Source organism: Suricata suricatta, chromosome 2 (assembly GCF_006229205.1).
Source record: "Suricata suricatta isolate VVHF042 chromosome 2, meerkat_22Aug2017_6uvM2_HiC, whole genome shotgun sequence".
NCBI lineage: Eukaryota > Metazoa > Chordata > Mammalia > Carnivora > Herpestidae > Suricata > Suricata suricatta.
The window spans coordinates 53,837,956-53,844,735 of record NC_043701.1 but is presented as its reverse complement, the minus strand read 5'-3'; positions in this window follow the sequence as shown (position 1 = coordinate 53,844,735).

Sequence of the window (6,780 nt, the reverse complement as noted above, 5' to 3'; positions counted from 1 at the left end):
AGACAATAAGCCCAGAGGACAGCTGGTGGAAGAAACTGGAAAATATAAAATTCCAACATGGGGTTGGTGTCAAAGACACTGCTTGAAAACCAAGGGTAAAACCTGTGAGAAAGTCTAACTCAAGACAGCCCTCATTTTTACCACCACTTTTCGTTTCTGACTTAGCTGGACCTCTGCAGTAGTCAACAGGTAAACAGAAAACAATGACCCAGGTGGGGTGAGAACATGCCAGAGCCCTTGGCATGCTTGGCTGGCAACTTGCTACATCTTCAACAGCTTCTCATAGAGTCTAGTGTCACATCTCAGGGTGCAGCTCTTCTCTTCCTAGATACACCCTCACAATCTATGTCCTTCCCAGCAAGGTGATGTGGAGGTAAAGTGAGGCCGGGCTGACAAGATTTCACTCCTCTGGGCACAGTCCTCACCCAACTCACATACCTTCTGTTTTATATTCTTCCCAGGTCCACATGACTCACTCCCTAATGACAAAGGGTGAGTAATATTCCCATATTGGGCTATTTCATCGCTGGTTGAGTTGTCCCTCCAGAATTCATTTGAATGACATGCATGGCTAAGAAGCATCATGACAAGGTGGAGTCCTTACCCTTAGGTGTTGCTACAAACTCTCAGTAAGGGTTCATTCCACAGTGCTCTGTGATTTCCACCTGGGCCATGAGGCACTGTCTGTCCTTTTGTTTATTCACTTATTGAACTAAGCATAGTTAATAAAATAGTAGAACCACAGTTGCCAAGAATGAATCAGAAGTACTCACTACCCTGAGGGAATACATTAGCACTTTGGGGAGATGCCTTTACACATGAAATAATCACAGGACATCCCAAAGCCTGCCGATGTAGAGACTTACTAAAGGAACACAAGTCAAAAAGCAGAGAAATCGCCAACTTAAAGTAATTTGGGGAAGGGATTCCAGTCTCCCTTATTACCAAGCAAACAGAAACATGATACTTCACATTCAGAATAAAAGAATATGTTGCCCACAAGTGCCAGGTGTTGAGCTTGGTGACTACCATATCCAGTCTCACAACATACCACACACAGAAAACTGGGTTTCTTCCATTCCTATCTGTTTTGCTGCATTCCCCTTCTTGGGGTCATTGTCCATATTCTAATTTGGGGGTACAAGTGACCCTTCCTGGGTTTGATTATAGTTATCTGTAAGCGTCATGTCTCCATCCATTCTTATTGAACAAAATTCTGAAAATGATTCGTAATTTGCAAGGAAATAAAAGATTATTAATCCAGAAACTTTTTTGCAAGAAGTTCTCTGCAACTCTATGAGGCAGTTCATGTCTACCCCTACCCCAAGATGGCTTAAATGTTCTCTTAAACTTTTTCTTCTATTTTTATCCATATTTTTAAAAAATCAGTCTGCAACACAGTTGTTTTTAAGTCTATATTTTGCACAATTGTATTTTCAGTCTCTAACTACACACACACACATTTGGGGTGTCATCTTGGGGGGCTCAGTCAGTTGAACATCTGGCTCTTGATTTCAGCTTACGTCATGATCTCACAGCCCCACACTGACAATGCGGAGCCTCCTTGGGATTCTCTCTCTTCCTCTCTCTCTGCCTCCCCTCTGTTCATGCTCTCCCCCCCTTTCTCAATATAAATAAATAAACTGAAAAACAAAACTTAAAAAGTTAAAAAAAATAAATACACATATTTAAGTTGGTTTACCAATGAGCATTAAAAAAAACCAGAAATAGCCACCTCCACCCCTACGAAACAAAAACAAAAAACAAAAAACAAAGCAAATAACAATAAAAATTGAAACAAGGGAGCAATCACTAAGACACCAGGAAAAGGCCATTACACCTGCATTTCCTTCTCAAAACAGACTCCCAGCTCTCCCCCGCCTCCACCCCTCCCGGCAGCACCTGCCACAGTCAGACACGTCTAGTTCCTTAACTAGCCTGCGAGCCTGTGCAGTGAAGACTTCCAAAGGTGGCTCTTGCGGAACCACAGGCAAGCCTGGAAATGATGTGCATGGAGATCAAAGAGCACTGCTACCGGGACCCTCCAGGAGCCAGGGTGGATCTGGAATCTGCCTGGAGCATGACATAGAACCGTCAGTACCCAAAGGAGGAGGGGGAAAATGAAGCACAGATGTCAGAGGCAGAAGGAAGCTCAGCCACTCTAAAGGGGCTTCTTGGGAGACAAATGGATTTAGGAGATGGAGTCAGAGTATGGAGGGTTCGGGTGGGAAGGTGGGCAGAGCTGATGTGGCTGAGGTTTCTAAGCTGCTTCTCTGTTTGAGCTAGCGCTGTGCTTCTTTGGGATGGACTTGTTCTCTGTGTCATCCATCTCCTCCCTTTTGCTGCTGGGAACAATTGAGAAGAAGGAAGTGGTAGAGAAATAATCTGCCTACAAAGATTAGTGGCTTGATTTCACTAATGAGTAGAGTCTACTACTTGCTTTTTTTTCAAGGGACTGAAACATACTAGGTCCTCAGCAGAACTATGGGAACCAGTATTTCACATTTGTGTCACAAAGAATTTTAAAAGTAATAAATAAATAAAAGTAAAAATAAAGCAAAGTAAGTAAAAAACAAGGAAGAAAGAAAAAGAAAAAATTGAAAGAGTAGAATGTAGAAAACCATCCCCCTAGCCATTTTGAACAATAAGAAAATTTCCTTTGGCATCTATCAATTGAATCTGTCAATTTCATTGACATCTGTCACTGAACTCCAGTTCAGTAACCTTGGAGTCACAAGGTCTGGATTAGAACTCTGGTTCCACCATTGTGGAAGCAACTTCTTGATCACGTTTAATCTCTTTTTCTTCATCTATGAAACAGGGACTTATGACTCGGGAAGATTCAATGAGACGGCAGAATTCCTGGCCACAGCACCTGACATGTGGCAGACTCTTAACAACTATGATTATGGCTTGAATCTGAATTACATCTGGACTGGACCCCAGTAGAATCAATCGCTTCCTTCCTCCGAGCGCTCTGAGCGGTGGACCCCTCTGCCTTCTGCTTGCAAGCTGTGTGTGGCCTGGCCAGCAGCTGTGAGCTCCCGCCACTGAGCTACCCAGTCTGTCTGGATGAGCCCATGGCTTGAAAGGAAGGGATCTGAACCCGTACCTGACCAGGGAGTCCGTGCTGGGCATTTAAGACTGAGGAAGCCACACCTATTATGTGCCTGTTAGAATTCCCTTAAGAGAACTCTCAGCTTGCCGCTCAGATTTAGGGGGACAGACCTGGTCCCGGTGGGGGAGGCCCAAAGCCGCTTTCCCTAGCTAGCTCTTGTGTGCCCAAGCCCACTTTCTGGGTTCATGAACAAAGAAAGACTGATCTGAAGGTCACTGACACCTACTAAGTTAACTCAGGAGAAGCCCAAGTCAAGTTTCTGCCATAGGAGAATTTTCATTTTAGGTCATATACTATTGCTTCTAGAACATATTAGCTGCGCCATGAGGAGAGCTATCATTTAACAGTAGCCATTCTTCTATGCAACCATTTGCTGTTAGATGCATCACTTGCCTGAATAAAGAAGGAAATGGTGACGTGATGCTGCCCAAGCTGGCCTTCCTTTGCCGCAAGTCTAAGTCTAGAAAAGAGAGAGCCTGAAACATCCTTTATGATGTTCCAGAGCAAGGGCTGGCACATGGTTTCTGAGAATAGCCAGAGAGTAAATATTTTCAGGTTTGCAGATCATAAAGTGTCTGTCTCAACTTCTCAGCTTTGCTGCTGGCAGGCAAAAACAGCCAGTAGCTGGATTTCATTTAAGCAAATGAATGGGCGTGTGGCATCATGTGCCAGTGAGCTTTATTTGCAAAAATGGCCAGGAGCTGGATTTGAACCATGGGCTGTACATCACCAACCACTGTATTAGAGGAAAGTCTAATAGGAAGTCAGGAAGTACAGGATTATATTTCCCTTTCCCATGTACTTTCTAGAAGGCACATGTGATTAAAAGAAATCATTTTCTGCCAAGGCCAAGCTCCGAAAGAATTCTCTTAGGGTTAAGATCTTCCTATATCATCAGCAGCTAAATAGAGGAATTGAAGGTAACAAGGGAATAAAAACTGATAGGAAAGTGCCTGGGTTGGGAATTGTCATTGACTTGTGATTTTGTGTAGACAGTGTTATAGTTCTGTGCTGGGCATCATTTACTTTTAGAATTGAATGTCCAACGGTATACCTCTCCAACTGAGAGTCCTGATCTTCCATGTTCAGGACAAATGTTTTTCAAGTCCTGCTAGTCTGTCCTGAATTTTAATCTTGCTAAGAGTTTGTGAAGCATTATACTTGTATTTCTGACTCTATCACATAATTACTCCTTACAGTGATCTGAAGTTGGGCTCCTGGTAATTTCCTCTGTCTTAACACAGATGCAATTTATTTCTCCTCTACCTTACAGCCTTGCAGATACAGGAAGACAATGATTGCTTCTGGCCGCTCTCACCCTGGGGCTTTGCTCAGTGCTCTCGGGAATTCCACGTGTGTGGCCTCCCTTCAGAGTGACATCCTCCAGAAAGACTACCCCATCCAGCTCCTCTTCCCAGGTCCTCTGGCCGTGGCTGCCTCTTTATGGACTTGCACTTGCTCATACTCGGGTGGTGAAAGCATTCTGTTGTTTCACAGCACATTTTCTCTTTAAAGAATAATGTGTCATCTGAGAACAACAGCAAACATTCTGTTTCCCTTGGCTTCCCTTTAGTTCTTTACACTGAGAAATTCAGCAAGGAATGGAAGACGAATAAATACTGCTGAATTACTCAAATGTCTGCCTTAACGTCATATATGAGTTCTCAGCAGATTTGATTCACTTCTTTTAAGTTTAATAACTAATATGGCAGTTGAGCAATGAAAATGGAATCTCTCTGCTGCATCTATTAATAGTAGGGCTGATGGTAAATTCCTCTCCAGCTTGGACGAGGAAGTATTTTTCCTTGCTTGGGTCTCTCTTAGGTTTTCATTTCTATCACATCCCACTAGCCTAAGAGAATCAGCCTGGCTACTGCCTGCAGATCTAGAATTCTGATGTTGAAAGCCCATCTTCTGACTGAATACATCTGAGATTTAACCAGAGCGATCAATGTCTTCCCCAAACACAAGTCTGTTAGAATAATAAGAAAACATATCACTACCATCCTTGCTTCATTATTATTATCCAACAGAATACATAAAAATAACTCACCCATGTGATTTACAAAACGTATTTGAAGAAATTCCTACTGTCCACTTTTCTCTTACATTTTTATCTTGCTAACAGAACGCATTTTGTAATTCTCTTCTTTCTTAAGCTTTCTTAAACAGCCTTCACATTTAAATACAATGACTAAGGTGAACTGCTCCACCACAATTAAAAAAAAAAAAGTCCAGGCCAAAGAATACTAGAGTGGACTTCCTTACCCCTTGGTAAGAAACTATTTTATTTTTTTCCCTGAGAGGACAATTAGAGACTAATCTCCAGGAGGCCATGTATGCTGCTTTGGATCAAAAGTGTCTCTCAAAATGCAGGTACTGTTAGGTGAAGTGACAAGAAGTCCACCAGGATGCTCTTGGTGAAATGAACCTGTGGCCAAGTCACTGGGCCGAGAAAGGCACTGAGAATGAAAGCTGCTTACCCCCAGGATCTGTCTAAGGACCAAATCCTGGCTCAACACTCACTCCAGGAGATCGGGAACCTTTCTATTTGTTCTCGTGCCAGCCCTGGCTTCTCGGGCTGTCCCGTTCAATCTGACAGAACATGTTGATGAAGATAAAGTCGTTCTTGGCAACCTGGGGCTCTGCATGTCCCTGCAAGGCCAGTGCTGCGTGAGGGCGGCATCCAACAGCCTTTGAAATGGCTGGAGGCCTAGGCCCCATATAATGGACGTATTTCAATAAGTCGGTAATCTGTAATCTAAAAGTGCTTTCCTGGGTTTTTGTTTGTTTGTTTGTTAGTTTTTTTCTTTTCCAGCTGACTATCTGGTTATTGAGGCCAGTAACCAGAGAAGTAAAAAACTGTAAGTATGTGCTTTATGCCTTAACCGAACTCATCCTTAAGCTGTTTGTTCTGGCACACTGTCAAATCTTGAGAAGTGGGGGAGTGGTGGCCGCAGAAGAGTTATTCGTAAGGGGCTGTAGGAGTGCCTTCCACTGAACTAATTTCTACTCCATTGAATGGCCACTCAAATCAGATTGTTTGCCTTGAAGCCGAGAAAGTCTTCTACACAAGCATTTCTTTGTAAGCTCAATTAACTTTTACAATAATTTGTGCTTTTAGTTGAAGAACTACAGATGTTATGTGGGTGGTGGCAAGGGTGAGGGGCTGGGGATGAGAACATGAAGGAATACGGCCTCCCCCTCTGGAAAATGTGGCCACACTTCCTTTCATGGAAAAAGCACATCAATTTTTAGGATTACCAAAAATTTAAATCATTTGTAGAACTAGAGAAAGCCAGCGCTGTTTGGTTTGGGGGAGGCCAGACTGGGCCATCTCCCAGCTTCCCTCCCTCCTAATGAGACCCAGATCTTTGTGACAGGATTATCTGAAATTGTAATTTTATGCTTGGAAACAGTCCAAAAGTTGGGTAGCAGAACACGGTCATTCATCAAATGCTTGCCTCAATTTGCAGAAGAAATACAAAACCGAAAATATCAAATAACAATTAGGAGTAAGTATTAATGTGCCAAGGGAGAGAGGAACTCTTATAACTTAATTAATTTTCACTGGGAATGGTTTTTACCATTAGGAACACAGTTGCTTTTTTCCCTCTTGAGTCTATTCATTTATTATTGAGTGTTGATTTGAGGTTAAATGG